The following is an 18,213-nucleotide window of genomic DNA, read 5'->3' on the forward strand; positions in this document are numbered from 1 at the left end:
CTGCTTTGTGGGTTTCCAAAATGAAATCTGTAAGCCAGACATGGAGGAGCGAGGGAGAGGGGAGAAAGAACGAGACTAATAATATGGGAGGGAGGAAGACCGGCAGAAAGAGAGATGCACATAAAAATCTACTGATGAGACCATTACACCTTAAACGGGAACAAATTAGATCGCAGATTGCCTCTCTTCCTCCTTCTTTCTCTTGCTCTCCTATCATCTTTTCTCAATTGTCTTACAGCTCGGCTTGATTCCCACCTTAAATCGCTTCTCTCTCTCTCTCTCTCCTCCTCCTCTCCCTCATCACCATCTCTCCTCCTCTTTCCTGTCCTGCCACCCAGTGGGATGTGATTAATTGTGAGTGGGTCAGACTGCTGGCACCGAGCTCTTCCCATATCTGACGCTATTTCCCACCTCTGCATGTAAGCTCTGTGTTACCCGCCTCCCTCCTCCTCTGTGTGAGTCGTCTGATGCTGACTGAATGTGTTACCTGCATGGCTGTTCAGGATTGTTAACACCCCCTCCTCTCTAGCAGAAGTCAAACTTTAGTAGATACTCTCACCTGCTTCAAGGTGCTTTTTTAATAATTTTACAGAAGATGAAAAAGAGCAAACTTACTTAAAGGGCCAGTGTGTTATGTAGGATTTAGGGGGGTCTATCGGCTGAAATGGGATACAATGTTCCTAACTAAGTTTTCATTAGTGTATAAACACCTGAAACTAAGAGACGTTGTGTTTTCGTTATCATTTTTACGTTACCTGAAGGTCAACATAGTTCTCCGACACGCTTGTGAAACTGTGGTAACGTGAGCTTTAGAGTGCAAAATCGTGGTACCGCCAGCCAGACTTACGTTGCTCCTAAAGTACTGTGATGGTAAGGATGACCTCTGAGCGAGGCGAACGGCGTTACTGCGGTTTTGCACTCGGTGGCTCACGTTACGGCAGTCTTGGAAAAGGACGAGTGAGCGGAGAGGTACTCAGTTGGTTGCTATCTGTAACTTCACCACTAGATGCTGCCAAATCCTACACACTGTACCTTTAATACAACTCATAACTAAAGTCAGCAATTTCTGCTCTCATCAAGACAGCAGACTACTGTGGAGAGCTGCATAATGATACAAAAAAAGAAAATATATCACATCTAAGATCGCACACACATGATACTGTATATACATAAGAACACATGGATGTGGAAGGATGGACAGAAAGGTGTTACATATTTATCTTTGGGCTGCCATCGTCTCGTAAAGCTTGGGTCTGGTTGGACGATATGACGATATATAATGTACACGAGACGATAGAAATTTATTGGCTATTCTTTTAATACTTCAGGTAGAATTAGACCGTCAGGGATAACGCTGCAAATCAGGCAGCTGGGCAGCGTTATAATAATGTTGGATTTAAAGTATTTTTGCATCAAAATGATGACGTATCTTGATTTTTTAGGTATTTAACACTCTAGATTGGCCAAAAACAGACACCTGGTGTCTTTATTTTTTTTTTATTTTTGGAAAGAATCAACAGACTATGTGTAACTGGTGGTGTGCTGGTTTATGATCTACTACTCCTCTGTCCTATGGCTGTATTCCACTCCGTCTCCACCTTTGCTCTTTCTCTTTACCTTCTCCTGTCCTTTATCAACTCTACCTCCTTTTCCTTCACCTCTTTTCTCTCTCCCTCATTGCATCTTCTTGCCTCCTCCACCACCTCTGACCCCGTTCTCTGCGTCGCTCTCCAAACCAACAAACTCTAAAGCGCTTTATAAAACCACTATCATTATTCCAATGGAAACAGTGAACTGTGACGGTTTCTCTTTATCTCTTTTTCAGGCCCTGCTTCTCTCTTTTCTTCCTCTTATCCCCCTCACATTGTCCTCCTCCCTGATTATTTTTCTCTAAATCCCAAACAAATAGGTCTAAAACCACTGTCATTATTTTGAATACAGTGGTTACCTTACACACTTATCTCTCTCATGGCTGTATTTCCCCTCCTACCCCCCCTCATCCACCCTCCCAGCACATTTTATACAGACATTTCTAAACTTGAATTTCTCCTTCTCGCCGCTGCTGACCCCGCTCTCTGTTGTTTCCTTGATTTCTAACCCTGCAACTTGTCCTCTTGTGTTTCTTCTACAGTTTCCTCTCTCTTTCCCACACTACCTCATCCCTCTCTTCCTCCCTCAGGTCAGGTCAGACCCTCTGTCGTTGCCAGGGCGCTGCTTGTTGCCAGGGTGTGATGGCTCTGCTGAGCCCGCTGACTCAAACAGAAGCCAAAAGGCCAGCCAAACCAAAATCACTGAACAGCAGAAAGCTGCACTGCTCTGTTCTTTTTTGACCCCTCCGTGCACACCCGCACACATGCACACACACACTTGCAAGAAGATGTGGTCGAACGTATTGGGCACAAACACGGACAAGCATTGACAAAGACACTTAAAAACATGCATTTACTTTAAGTGCTTTTTCAGAAACCTCTACAGTACGCACACACACACACACACACACACACCTAAATAGACACACACATACACACACACCAGCCTTTGTATTACTAAACTTTAGGTTCAAGAGAGGTTCGTTCCAGGGGCTTCGATCCAGCGCCCACGCGTCGGGGATATAAGACAGATCTGGAGGCAGGACGCGACCACAGAAATGCAATCGTTACTGGGGGCGGCTGACGCTGGACATACACCAACTGCTGCACCGGGGATATTCTGACATGTAGGGCACGTGCACACACACACACACACACACACACACACACACACACGGGCGCGGTTTTCTCTACCCACTAACTCTTGTTTACTATTGACGGTTGTACCAGTGGAATTGCACAAATAATTACCCTATGTGGCCATACTGTTCAAATTACACTTAAGGCAAACGGCGTACATGTACATGTACTGTACACACACACACACACACACCCACACGTACACAAAGCCCGGGTATTTCACCATGCTGAAATTACTATGGGGACAAACTCTTTTGTTTTTCTAAACAATAGCAGAAGACAACAGATAATTAACAGGCTGTATATCATTCATTTGGAGCCACACCATCTTGTTTGGTGGATTAGAGGACTGAAGTTTGGTTTTGAACATCAGATATTGGGAACACGCCGCCAATAAATCAGTTTATGAGCAAAGTTGTTGAATCCCTTGAAGTTTTACGATTTGGAGCTAATCAGTTAATTTAATGCTATAATGTTTTTATGACTTTGACAGCCTTTGTCAAAACACATACTCAAAAACCTTTTATTGCAAATAACTATTAAGTCACAATGACACTGCATTTTACTAAAAGCATCTTGCTTCCTCTTATTAATGTATTTCGTGTTGAAACAACATACTGGAGTCATATATTGTGCCTGGAAATGTAAAGGGATATATAATAGAATATGATTTAGGCAGAGGAATATGGTTTTACTTGATGGAACAAACTGGCACATGTCACCACTAAAAAGTATACATTTTCTATGTTAAAAAAATAAAGGACTGATGTATATAATACACAAAAAATTACATTTTTAGTAGCGCTGTCAAAGTTAACGCGTTAATGCAAATTCATTTAACATCACAATTTTTTTAAGGCATTAACGCAACTTATGATTTTTAGGTTGTAGCAGCAGCAGTTTTAAAGCTAGAGTGAAGATACCGGTATTATATGAAACTAGACATTTTGAACAGATAGAAAATATACAATTAATTTGCAAAAATCCCGATTAAATATTTTAATCAAGTGACAGCCCTAATTTTTAGACTTAAAAATGTTTAATTTATTAACTGCATATTGTGTTTTTCTATCTTAATTTGATTTATTTGTGTTTATCACTATTTCAGAAAAGCTTCATTTTCATCTCAATGTAGCGTTAACACATTAGATTATCTCTCCCAGGGTGCATCATTCTCATATAGTGTGCACAACCGACCAAGTGTAAGCTATGTCATTCAACAGTACAGTACTTCTGGCTCAGTCTTTGTGTTTATGGGATGATTTTCTTATAACGGTTCTGTTGGAAACATCATTTAAGAGTAACGCTAACACTTCCATTCCAGCTCATCCACTTCTCTTTTAAAGTGTACTTTTAAACTTGCAGTCATGAAGGTCTTGGCATCTGGCGAAAAAAAAAAAAAGGTTTGAGGAGTAAGAGATGCCCGGTGGAAGTGAGGCTGAGAGGTCAACAGCTCACTGGGTGGAAATACAAGTCATGCCTCCAGCTTACAAGCTTGATACACTCTTCTTTCTCCTGATGTTTCAAAGTTATTCTGGTCTCACTGCTCGGTTGGATGATCGCTAAACTTCCTCGATTTGATGATGTCACAGTCTAGTCTAACTCCTATTGGTTCAAAGTAGAAGCTAAATCACCTTCAACAGTAAATGTTGCAATATATAATAAATACGAGGAAAGGGAGGTCATGAAGGGGAAAAAATACAAGAACGGGAGGAGGCAAAGAGGGAAAAGAAAGATGAGGAGAATAAGGGAGATACAGAAAGAGCGGAAGAAGGGGTGAATCAAAGAGAATACAAGAGGGAAAAGATGGAGAGGAGGTAGATGGAAAGAGAAGTCTTGCAGGTAAAAAAATATTGAAAAAGAGAAAAAAAGGTCTAAAGAGAGGCCGAAGAAAAGAGGGAAGACATGATAGATGAAAAGAGGAGTGAAAAAAGTGTTTAAGTGTGTGAGTCAGTGCGTGTTTGAGAGAGAGCGAGAGAGAGAGTAACAGGCGGAGTGAAAGTCACCTTGTGGAGCTACAGTGCACTGAGCAACTCTGTCTGTCTCCCCTTATGAATTATGACTGGTTGGCCAAAACCCCTCTGCTACACACACACACACACACACACACACACACACACATATACACACACTTCAACTCCTCTCCGTCTCTCTTACTCTGTCTTTTTCTCACTCTCTCTCTCCGTCTCATCCAGAAAGCTTTGCTTCATGGAGAAAAGCGATCATGAAATATGCAGCTGTTCCACTGCTCTTTAGAGTGCTTCTCAGACCCCTGGACTCTCTCTCTCTCTCTCTCTCTCTCTCTCTCTCTATATTTGTGTGTGTATATATGGGCATGTCATGTAATGGCGGTCTCTTACTTCTCTAACCATCTTGCCGTTCCTCCCTCCATCTGTCTCTCTTTGTCACACCCTGAGTTTCTGTCTGTCCTGGTCACAGTTTCGGTTTCAGTTCAGTGGACGTTATTGCGGCGGCATCTGACCTGCTTCTCGTTCACTCTCTCTGTCTGTCATGCTCAATCCCTCCTCGTCCCACATGTCACTTTTCTGTGGCATCAGCAGCCAGGTAGGCTGTCCTGCAGGAGGGGAATCAAATATGGCTACGTACAGACAAGTGCTCCATCTTTCTTTTAAACTTTGTCTTTATCTGGACAGTTGCAGAAGTCCCATCATGAATCTGCAAAATATATCTGTGGTTCCTGTGTCGATGTAAGCAATCTGAGTTCTCAAAAATATTAATAATAAATATTATAATTAATATTAATAATAATATTAATAATAAGGTGTAAAGTAATGACATGTAGCATGCTGTATTCTGTACCATCAACCCAATCTCACGGGAAGGCGTAGAAATAGCACAAAATTACAAGGACATTCTGTGTGTCATGAGGACACATTTTAGGCTTTTGCGTGTCATTTGTACGTCATGAAACAAGACTACGGTAGCCTCAGCAGTTTAAGTTTAAAACCTTGCTTACTTAGGTTTAGGCAACAAAACCACTTAGGTTTATAGGAAAAATAGTCATGGTTGGGTTTAGATAAAGTATATAAACTAAGTAAAATACGTACAGAAACAACGTAACATAAGTACAGAAAACACGTCATAAGCGCCACTAAAAAACATGTGACAAACGTCACAGGCACTCTTAATGCCTTGCGGATTATCATGTCATTCTTACGCCTTTTCGGGCGAACTGGCTGCTATAGTACTGTACTGTACTTCAAACAATCTTTATAACATTGAACATGTTGTGAAGAAATTGTCTTGTAAGAGCTGCTGTTTGCAACATCGAAAACAGAGTCCTTTCACGATTACAGATGATTGCGCAAACATTTGCTCGGTATTAAACCAAAACTTATGTACAGACTAATTTCCAATAATTGACCAGGTAAGAATTGAGCTTTTGGCTGAAGGACACTCTCATGGGTGCTGAATGCTGATGGACACATATTGGATTTTTCAGGGACTGAACGGGTAGAGATTATCTGATTTCTGATGGTATCGGTGGAATCGAGCCTGCTCATAAATCAAGGCAACAAGTGGCTTCAGAAATCCATAATGGTAATGTACAAATACTGCCATAAAGTCACATCCCATGTTTGGACATGTCACTCAACAAAGACGCAAAAAAAGATGAAAATAACTTTGACAAGAAGCAGCATTTAAAAAAAAACAGGTTCAACAGAGTGCAGCGACTTTGCAGCAAAGTGCCGGACATCTTTTCCCATCACCTTGAGAAATACGCTTTCAGATCTGAAGATAAACGATTCACTGAAAAACTCCCCCTCTTTACATTTTGTCTGACTGAGATAGAGACCCCTTTTGAAAAATGAAACTGATTAATTCTATTTATATCTGAAAATGATCAAGTACTTATCATCTATTTTCATTAATCTTCGTTGTCAGCAGAGAAAAAAAAAAAAACTTGAGTCGAGAGATCAGTGAACGAAAACCGCATCTAATTCAACTGGTTGAAAACTGGCCGAGGAATAATTATTAATTAATCAGCTTCATATTAAGCTGACACCGCTGCTCTCCACTCCTCATATAACGTACACACACCGACCACACGTGGCTGTGTACGTGTGTGCTTCCCCGCCAGAACCATTTGTGAATTTATGATTGTGTATGCATGCATTTATTAAAACACTTCTGCATGTTTTTCCTCCCTCTGTGTGTGTGTGTGTGTGTGTCTCTCTGTATGTGTGTGTGTGTGTGTATGGGTGCCCTTTCCCAGCTCATTGGGATGCAAGGCGAGAGCCCGTCGAGTGAGAGCTGTCCAGGCTAGCTTTGGAGTCATTAGCGCGCTCGTTAGTCCAGTTATGTTAAATCTAAATTACCATTCATCATCACACAGGGACCCATCATTTATTCTGATGTGGCCTGGCAGACACATGCGCTAACTGGATTAACTCATTCAAAGACACGCAGACGCACTTGCTAAAACACAGTGGAATTCCAAATCAGGCGTTAGCTGTTGGGTAAGTGTTTTAAAATAGATTATATATTATTGATTGAGACATTGCAGGGCATTAGCAATGATTGGTGTGCCCTTGTGAATGCAAATCATCTTAAAAAACGGTGCCCTGCTGCAGACGGATGCAACCGAACGGAACGAAATAAATCACGAAATTAAGCTCTGGAGTACGATTTTTGACTAAGTGCTCAATCGGAGATCTAATTGGAAGCTAAAGGTTGCAGGAATTAGCTTACAAGTTGGTGGCTCAAATCCTCAGACCACACTTGATGAGCTATTATACTTAATTAGGCTAAAAAAAAAGCTGCAATGTGATCAAACAAATAATAAACAGCATATAAACAAAGCAGAGGTCGTCTGACTTCAAATTCGAACATCGTATTTTGAGGATAAAATCAGTTTTTCCTGCATTCTTCACTGAAACAAATGAACACAGTGACATACGGAAAGACTTCAGCAAGGCTGGCCGGCGTTCAACACTGGCACTCAGCATTAAATTCGCTCTCACTGAGTAAAAACACACTCGCTCACGCTGGCACACAGTCATTAGTCGCTACAGGAGGAATGCCTACCATCTGCGCTGACGTGATTGCAAAGCCGAGGAATTCTCGGGAATCAAACCGACAAAGTGGATCGAGCTGCTCCTCTGCCAAATATAAAGACCGTGTTTATCACATAATTACATTTCCACTTCTGCTGTGTTTATTGGCCTTACAAGTTTGAGCGCATACAGCTTTGACCATCAAAGGCTTTCAAAAAAGTATTAGGAGGAGAGCCGACTGTGAGGTTGTTGGGTTTAACGGTCATGGTCCTCTTCTCAGGAAAGTCTTCTTCCAGTTGCCCTCGATGTGTTTGCGGCGGCATCGCGCCTTTGACCAATGAAATGGAAATATTTGTAGGATAACCTTTGTTTTTGTTTTCTTTATTAATCAGAGCACATTTCTCAGTCATGCATCAACAGGGTGTCCTCTAACAAATCCCCCCTAATATGTTTATTAGATATAAACTGTCCAGGACATGCAGCTTTGGGCCAGGTCTGACCTTTTCTAATGGATACCGAGTCGCTGCATTTGTTGTTTTCAATAATCAGCAGTCAAGTTCCAAATTACAAAATGAGAATATAAACATTAGCGGTGCCAATCTGAAGCCTTCAAAAGCTTGTATTGAGATGAAAAGAGCCGTCGAGTAATCAAGATTAATCTTTTTGTTTAATGTTAACAAAGAACACGACAACCTCGCCGTCGTGCATCAATAACATTCGCCATTAGGAAAATCACTTGTTTAGAATGATTGTGCGGCTCTAATTGTTTCTGATAGGTGTTTAATGACAAATATGATAAGGCCACCCCGGCATGCAATCTGCTCATGATTTTAAGTGAAAGAATAATGAGTCAAGTGTGGGTTTATCTCTGTGTTTGTACATGACAGAGAGAAGATTTACGGGATTTTGGGGCTTTAAAGGACACTGGTTTTGGCGCTTGAGTGCGGACACCTTTGAAACGACAGCTGTTTTTATATAACATGATCAATGCTACTAATTCCTGGCGGACCATCACAGAACACAGGCGGAGGAATGTCAATGAATTGACTCGTCTGGTAAAACAAAGAATAACACTGGAGTTTAGCAGCGTTTCTGAAAGGGTCTGTATGTCGTATAAGAGGAGCTAAAGCTTTCAGTCTGTTTCAGTTCTGTTTCTTTACAACCTTTTGTTAACCTTTACCAGGTTTTACAGTTGCCTAACATAACCATACTGTAATTTAAGCTTAACCAAGTGTTTGAGTTGCCTAAACTTGTCCTTATTTTATATTTTTACATGTTGTATCTTTCCACTTTAACTATACTGTACCTGCCATGTACAGATGTTGTAGAAAGCAAGAGATTTTAAATGTTGCGATTGGACAATGGTCAGTGCCCCTCGGCGTCTGATACGAAGGCACCCTTTAGCGTCTGTATGGGACGCACCGGGCTTTAAAATAGCTCCAATGTAAATGCATCCGTGTCATTATTAGACGCTCAGAGACACTGGTGTAGTATAAAGAGCGAGAAGTCCTCTGAGGGCAGGTTGGAGGGGAGGATGGACGGGTTGGACAAACACAGGACTTTCACCCAGAAGACCGCTGATTGTGTCTCATGTGAAACCAAAACAACATTCATTATTCAGTTATTTCACATTAAAAACATACTTAAATGAACCCAAACCACAATCTTTTCCTAAACTTAACCTAAAAGTAAAAAGTAAAGTAAACTTAAAAACGAAGTAAAGCTACGTTGGAAGTTTATTTTGAAAAGAGACTGTATGCATGTATTTACGAACATAATATGTGAATAGCGAAATTTATTTTGAAAAGACAATACGCAGAGTTGTCCAATATCAACGTTCCTGTCAGCCGATAGGATTGAAATGATAACTGATAGTAGTGATGAAGCTAAAAAGAACATGCCTGCACTTTTCTTGTACTTCATTTCAGGTCTGTGACAGGTTGCAAATTCCTGCATCAAATGCGCTACACCCTTAGTATCCCACACCTCAATCTGTTCAGGGATTAACATGTGTAATTCCTTTCCTACAGAACTCAACAGTTTTTGAAGAGGGATCAGTCATGTCGTCATGAATGATCTGGTGCTTCTTGTTTTATGGTGCTCTTATTGTATTAGTTTGTTACTTGTATAGTTTTGTCTGCTTTTTTCTTGTTGTGTTCTGAGTTTTCTGTATTTATTGTTGAGTTTTATGCACTTTAAAGGCCAATCTAGGGACGGGCTTTGCAAATTAATGCTGTGGTGTGTGGCATTGCTTTATGCTACATACTTGTCCCTATACAAATAAAAATAACCTTTGCATTCTGACTTGGCTGACTTACCTCTTAACATAAAGGGCACACTAATTCCTGCATTGGCACTAAATGTTGTGTACCGTAGAATCATCCAATATGAATGTAACGTTAAGAGATACGGAGCTGATCATTCGCACCTTTCAGCTGGATCGCCCAGCAGAACAGAGACTGTGCTAAAGGGCAATCTCCATGCTTGATGTTAAGAGATGCTGCGTCTTCATTTCCCATCACAGTGTGTGGCTTTAAATTACACAACATGGTCTGACATTGACACCCACAAGAGTAAATGCCAAATGTCTGCTACATTTCTCCGTCAATGAATCGATACGGTGCATCTGCTACAGGGGCTTATATTTCAACAACAGTCAGATGTGAACTCCACGATGATACAAAGTATTCGGTTTTTATCCCTGCTGTGCGTGGTGCATCTTCTGACCATGAGGCCAACAGTTCAACACAGTCTTTCTGTATCAAAGCCTCACATCGCCCTCCTGTTTCTGTGCCTCTTAACATAACTATAACTCTGTTTTCTATCGGAGAACAACGTTTTAGTGAAGAATGTTAATTCATTATTGCGGTCAGGAAATGTGCCTCCTGGCAGGTCGTGTTTCGTTAGGATAAAAGCCCTCGCGGACAAGCCAAAAAGTTACTTTCAGAAATTGACTGGCAACTTCCCAAGACTCTAATCTTCAGGCATTAAAAGCTTGCCTAAGATCACCAGAGCATGCTAATTTCCTTCTTTAATTCTTCACCATGGCAGCGGTGGCGTTTGTCTTCATTACAGGCCAGAGGAAAAAAGACTGGACGGATATTAAAGAGGGAGGAGAGAGTCGGAAAGAGTTGGGCTCAAAGCCACATTTTGACAACAGGCTTGAATTAAGACAAACAGTATGTGACTTTATGACTGAGAGGTGACTGTTGAACACATCGATGCTCACCTTTCAAAGCTACTGTGAAGGCAACTACCGTGAAACTGCAATTAATAGCCTTTATTTGCTTCAATTACTGAACTCAACCGGCATATTTTTGGGACAGTCATCTATATGGGACGGGCCTTTAATTCCATTCACACAAAACTCTTGCTCAGCAAAGATGGGAAATACTATCAAATTCTTTATTTAAACCAGTATGAATATTACTTGTATACATATTAGGCTTATACTTTTTTTCGTCTCTCTTGTTTACCACGCCGGTAAATCTGAATGAATTATACTTTGGTTCTCACTGAACGATTGAATAGTGGAGAATCTAACTGATCTAATGGTGTAGTATGTCCATATTGACAAAAGTTACCCGGCGTCTAATTGAGACCTGCGTTTACTTGTCAAAACGTGTCTTCACATCCCGGCGAGTAAAAGGGGACTCAGCGTCTAATCGGAGCTCGGCTTTTAATTGAAGTTTTACGGTATTTAGCCTTTCTGTATGTTTATGCACTGAAGGTTAATCATGTTTGAGATTCAGCTTGTTTATCCATCCAGTTTTATAATCAGGGATTAAAAGAGTTGGTGTGAAAACTACATAGAAGACATGAATATATTTGAACTGTAGGGAATGTACTGAACATCTAATTACAATATTAGAAACACGAGCAGAACCTCTTTAAACTTTAAAACCTATCATCACATCCAATCCACTTCAAAAGAGAATATCAATCTATAACGTTCAACTAAAGTTAAAACAGTTAGAGCTCGTTTTGAGCCCGTATTTGCTGATAAAACTCAACTCATCAGCGACCCAGTCGGGGTCTCCGTCCTCACTTTGAGAAACGCTGTTCTGAGTCTATCTGACGGCCTTGGTGGTCTGGAAACAACAAAGGGCCAAATTGAGTCAGTCAGTCAGACATTTGTTCCATCAATAATTAATGCCTCCCTGCTCTCCTCCCTCTGATCCTTTCAATCTATTTTCTATCACTGGTCTCTCTTTTTTTCTTTACCCGCTAATGTCACGTCAGTGTTTCCTCCTGCTTTTCTCCCTGTTTCATCTCTTATTTGCTCTCTGATGTCCTCTACACCTTTTATGTCCTACATCTCTTTCTCTCTAGTCTCTCTTCTTTTTCCGACTGCAATAAGTTTAGCATCTTTTTGTTTAATCTGGTTTTGTCTGATCTTGTATCTGTTTAATGTGTCAGGTATTTCTCCTATCTTCCTCTCCCTACCAACCTTTTATCTTTCCTTTTCTCCACCTCTCAATCTTGGTTTCCTCTGCCTCTCATCTGTGGATTTCCCTCCTTCCCTTCCTATTTCTTCCTCTATATCGCCTGGTTTCTCCCCCCCTTTCCTCTCTCCTTCCAACAGATAAATAAATGATGTCCAGGAAACTGGCTGCTTTTACAACACCGATACCACACTCCTCCTTTTCTTTCCCTCCCCTCCTTCCCTTTTTTTACCATTTTGTGAACCACCTCCCCCCAAATCTCCCTTGTCTCTTTCCTCTGCTGGCAAAAAAAAAACACAGGAAAGGATAGTAACCGCAGTCCTTTCGGGTCTAAATAAATCATAGCCCGGCACTGCCTTGCTTTTATAACACCGATCCTCCACTTTCATCCTGGCGGCCATGAAAGAGAGAGCATAGGGAGAAGGAAGTGAGAGAGAGAGAGAGCGAAAGAGACTATCTAAGGACATGTGAGTAAAGGGAGTGGATATCAAAGGAAATGGTGAATGTAAAAGTGTCTTTAGTTGTATTCGTCTTTCTTCCTAAACCTCCTTGGGAAGCGAAACTCTTCTGTCGAACCAGGACATAAAGATTAACAGCAATTCAAACCGGTCTATCCTTTATACTTTTAGGTGTTTTACTTCAGTGTGACTAGTATATATTTCATTTCATACATTGCTCAGTGATACTTTAGGATGTGTACATACATGAAAGCGCTTAATAGATCTCAAAGGAACATTATGTAGTCAAAACCACGGAAAAAGTGGTACATTTTGATTTCTGTTAATGAAAAATTAAAATAACACAAATACATCAATATGCATTCCTATTTTCAAAATAAAGGTTTTTCTTAATGAATGACTACCAGTTTGTCCAACAAAGAGAAATCATTACGCTTTTTAGACGCACATACACATTCACAACAGTTTTCATTTTGGTGATGCGCCAACTATTTTATGAATCCAATCCTTTCAAACGCCTCGTAATTTTAACATGTTGTCTAATTTAATACACAATCATAACAAGATTAATGAAACTAACAAACTAAGAAATCCATTTAGCATTTTCAAAATGAGCCCCGACGCCCCAATATTCAGCTTTGACTCGTCAACGCTGCTCCTGTGAAACATATTAAGCAGCTGAGATAAAGCCTAGTCTAGCAAGAAGCAGCGGCTAATTAAAAATGACTAGATTAATTAATGTGGAGATTCGTTAGTGGCACACACACACACACACACACAGCGCCGCGCTTCTTTCAATTAGCACACTGAATTAACTCAAATGGCTGAAACACACATGCACACACACACAACATGTATCCATTTGCCTTCCAGCTTACATACAGTCTCTTATAACAACACCCACATGCTTTCCATATTATTTATACATATACAGTGTATAAATATTTATATGTGTATATATATATGGAAAAAGACATTCACACACACATGTAGACATATCTTGGATCTATAATCATCTTAAAGCTCCATCATGCATTAACTGGACAGTTTTGACCAATAATTTGGATGGAAATGTGTGACTGGTACATTATTCATAAAAACACACACACATAGATAGACCTACACACACATACACACACAGACACAAGCAAACACGCTTGGCAGACACACACACACGCTGACACATGCATATCCAGCCACAGTGAAACACACACATTTGGATTTTTATACTTGTGAGGACCCGCATTGATGTGATACAGTTTCTAGCCTCTAGCCTAAACAACCCGTTCTCATTCCCAGGGTGTCAAATGCCGACTCTTTGTCACGGCTGTCGGCGTTTGATACCCCTTGCACAAGGCACCATTAAGTGCCGATATGAGGCGCAACGGGAGTTCCGTTAACTATAATGTAAACCCATCCGTGGCAACAGTAAATGCTCCGAGAAAGTGTGCCGGGAGTGTGGTGATGTAGTTTAAAGAGCGAAAAGAGACATACCGGATCAGTTGATGGGTCCAATAAACACAGGGCTTTCATCCAGGAGACCGCTGTTTGTGTCCCGTGCGTTAAGTTTCGCTTTCACGTTACAATCAGCTGTTCGCTAGTGTAGCATGTTCACAACGTTCAGTTTCATTTTCACTTTACAAACTTAGTAATTTTTTTTTAACGTAGCTTTTTCCTAAACTTAACTAAGTGGTTTTGTTGCCTAAACCTAAAGTGACGCCAAGCGGCAGTATGTGACGAGCTGGGATAAGAACGTGTTGGCCCAACCCCCATCACAACTACATGCTTAATCCCAGATGTTACACTAACTACAGTAGGGGGTTAAATTAAACAAATACTTTCATTATGAATTTATTTGTTGATTATCATAAAATTAACTGATTAATCGTCTATAAAATATCTGAAAACACTTCAAAATACCAATTATGAAACCATGAAGGTGACATCTTCAAAGTGCTTGTTTTGTCAAAAACACAAAGATATTTCATTTACATTGATATGAAACAGAGAAAAGCAGGAACCAGCAAGTGTTTGACATTACTGATTGGTAAGAGGGCTAACTATTGATCGACTAATGGATTAATCAACTAATAGTTTCAACCCTAACCTTAACCTAAACCCAACAATTCTGACCTAAACCAGGTTGCCGGTTGGGCTAATCTGTCAGAAATCGACTTGCCCAAATTTAATTTTGACTTGCCCTATACAAAATGTTTATCTTATTTATTAGTGGTTATCAAATAACAACAAAGACTAAAGTTAATTGTCATGTTTCACCGCATCCTCTAACGCCACCCACCTAGACTCCTGTTTCCAGGATCATTGAAATGTTAAACTTTGTCTTTACCTGACGCCATTCTCTCGCAAGTGCCCGATCGGTACTGCGCATGTGCAACTCTCAACAGAGTTGAGGAGGAATTGAGACAGCTCACTCCTTAGCTACTTCCATCTCCGGGAAAAAAAAGGATAAGTTTAATACTTTTTTACAACTTGCTGCTAGATTTACTGGACTGACGGGGAATTGTACTTGCCCCGGGCAAGCCGGCAACCCTTATTATCGAGCCCTGTAAATCATAAAACCAGCAAACAGCGCTTTTAAAGAAAAAGCCAAAATGTTCTCACAGTGAAGGTCTAAAACGCAAACCGGTCCTCACAATGATAGCAGTACATGATAACACTCACGCACACACACACACTCATGTACAACAGACTGTGTGCCCAGGTGTGCACACACACACACACAGAAACACACACCTACCTGATGGTGCAATCACATGACCTCCAATCACTGTTATCTCTATCATCCCATTTTGTACTACGGTCACGAAATCAACCCCAAGAACAGAACAGATGGGGCTGCGTCTGTGCGTGTGTGTGTGTGTGTGTGTGTGTGTGTGTGTGAATTCGCATCTGTGCATGAGTGTGTGTATGTGTGTGTGAGTGTTAAGATGCTTGAAATGAAGATCAGTCCAGCGGCAGAATTGCTTACTGTCATTCATGCCCTTTGCACACGTGCACAAACACTTGCATGCATACACACATGCACACACACACACACACACACACACACACACCTGCCTTTATTAAAACGTCACATTCAGTGAATATACTGTGTGCTGTCATGCTGTCTGCTGTGAATGGGCACGGCTGCGTATTTACAGTGAATTGTAAATCCTGCCGAGCACTCAGCTGTCAGAGTCTTATGAATTGCTAATACGTTGTATCTGGCGCTGCCGATCCCCCTCTATCTGGCCCCTATCACTTCCATTGTGCGCTGAGCAAAAAAGTCAGGCAGGAAAATCAAAAAAAGCTAACTTTGCTGAAGGGGAAAAAGGTAGACATAAAGGGATGGGGACAGGTTGAATGAAAGGTGATAAAATAAACATTTCTAGTAAACTCAAGCTGATATTACATCTTTCAACACAAGAACATCTGCAAGATTTTCTTTTAAAACGATGATATTCGGACTGGATGTGGTTCACATTGTAATCCGTCGTGTATTGAACCATTTTCTACTGTTTCCTGCTCTCTTTAATCATTCATGTGAACACATTAGGAAGCACCAGACTGCACCAAGAACGCTCACATCTACAACAGCAGGAAGCTCATCAACATGAGGCTGATCCTGTTGGGAGTCCCGCTGAGCTTTTACATTACAAATCCCTGGGGCCGGTTGGAAAGAGCACCTTAAGTTTTATGTAGGACACTTAAGGCTTACACTCTTCTTAGCTAAAGGTGTTGCACCAAAAATGTCTTTCCTTAGTTAAGACAACACGTTAAGGTTTTTACTGCATTGGAAGATATTTTACAGCAGTATATTTCTACAGTTTCCATGGAGACAGTTTGTTGGTACTACCAGGCCATTGTGTCATAACATTGTTTTTTTTTAATTTTCATGATTGCAGACTAACTGGACATTGATTTAATGTTGATTTTAACAAATTGATCTCCCCGCACACTTTTGGTAAGCCGGCAACATTAAAAAAGTGCGCTCACCACGTTTGTTTTCCATGATTTGTCTTTTGTCTTTTGTGCAACGGTTTAAGGAATTCATTAAGTGTAAGACCAAGATAAGGTGAAAACCTTAAATACTTAAAACCTTAAGGAAAAGACTTAAAGGTGTTTTGTTAAACTGATTTTATTTTAAGGACACTTTAACTCAGACTTTAAGGAAAATCTTAACTTGAGGTGCTTTGTGCAACCGGCCCATGGGTTCTACTGTATTTAATTCTGATTAAAATACTTTTAACCTTGTTTTGACATGATATGTTTGAATACGAGTGATTTATATGAATACTTTGGGTTCACATTGTTTACCAAAGTGTGGTTTCAATAACAAATTACTGTGTTTTTGCTATTTTACATGGTACAAGAACACATGCACCCAATAGATTTTGGTGTTTGCAGATGTTTCATAAACTGCAGCTCTGATTTGAATCATATCCTTAGCACAGATTTATATGTGCTTTACATAATGGTGTCTGGCTTTAATAGCCTGCCTCCCACAATGTTGCTGGGTACACTAGATCTTTACGTGACAGTGAGAATTTTCTTCATTATTGGGCTGAAAAAAAAGCTTGACTATTGTCACAATGTGTTAAAAACCAGGAGAATCAACAACTGTTCCTGTTCAAATGTCAACTTATATTAGAGTTATGAGTCTGTTCTTGTGGGTCTGTCTCTATGGACCTCAACCATGTCCACTTGTAATGATTAAATAGCATTTAAGTCTTTTTAGCTAGAGGTTGGGACAGTCCTGTCAGCCTTCTCCTTTCTAATCATCTTGTCTTCTCCTCTTTCTTCTTCCACCTTTGTCTTTCTTTGTCTATATATGCTCCTCTCTCTCTTTCTCTGCATCTCTGCCTTATTTGCTATACAGTTTTACCCTCTAATAAACATATTCAGCAACAGTACCACTAATCGTTTCACCTCTCAGCACCACACAGCAGAATATGAATGCATTGCCAACATCCCTGCAGACAAATGAACCAATGCTGGAGCCAACCAAAGAAAAGATCCCTATTTGTTAACTTTTACCAGCTCCAGCAAGACAACGTGACCTTATATATCTTAGCACACGTATATGGGAAATGTAGGCTCTGATTGAAATTAACTGCAGGACTTGGTTCAGATGCACAACCCACAACGAAGCACAGCATCTGCTTCGTCTGTGTGAGAGCAAACGCACGCCATGGAAACACTCACACACTCACACACACACACACACACACACACACACATGTATTTGTGTGAAACGACGCGCGCCCGCACACACAAGTGTGGAGAAAGTAGACAGCTTTCCCGACACAACCTCGCACAGTCGCCAGTCACACCTCTGAGCATAGTGACAAATGAGCAGCTCTAAAAATGTGGACAGATCAGACGCACACGCTCACAAACACACACACACACACACACACACACACACACACACACGCACACACGCACACACACACACACACACACACAGCTGGAAGCAAATACGCATCAACGTATTCCCATTCCCGTATGCAGAGGGAATCACCCACATGCACACATGCTGCAGAGGAAGCACAAACCACAG

At 40.7% G+C, this 18,213-nt stretch overlaps 1 protein-coding gene across 1 annotated transcript in view; it reads right to left on the reverse strand.

Moving 5' to 3' along the window:
• Window positions 1-18,213, reverse strand: part of slit3 (slit homolog 3 (Drosophila)) — a 300,273-nt gene that overhangs the window by 104,241 nt on the left and 177,819 nt on the right. The gene's annotated exons all lie outside the window — the stretch shown is intronic.

This window comes from Sebastes umbrosus, chromosome 9 (genome assembly GCF_015220745.1).
Source record: "Sebastes umbrosus isolate fSebUmb1 chromosome 9, fSebUmb1.pri, whole genome shotgun sequence".
Classification (NCBI taxonomy): Eukaryota; Metazoa; Chordata; class Actinopteri; order Perciformes; family Sebastidae; genus Sebastes; species Sebastes umbrosus.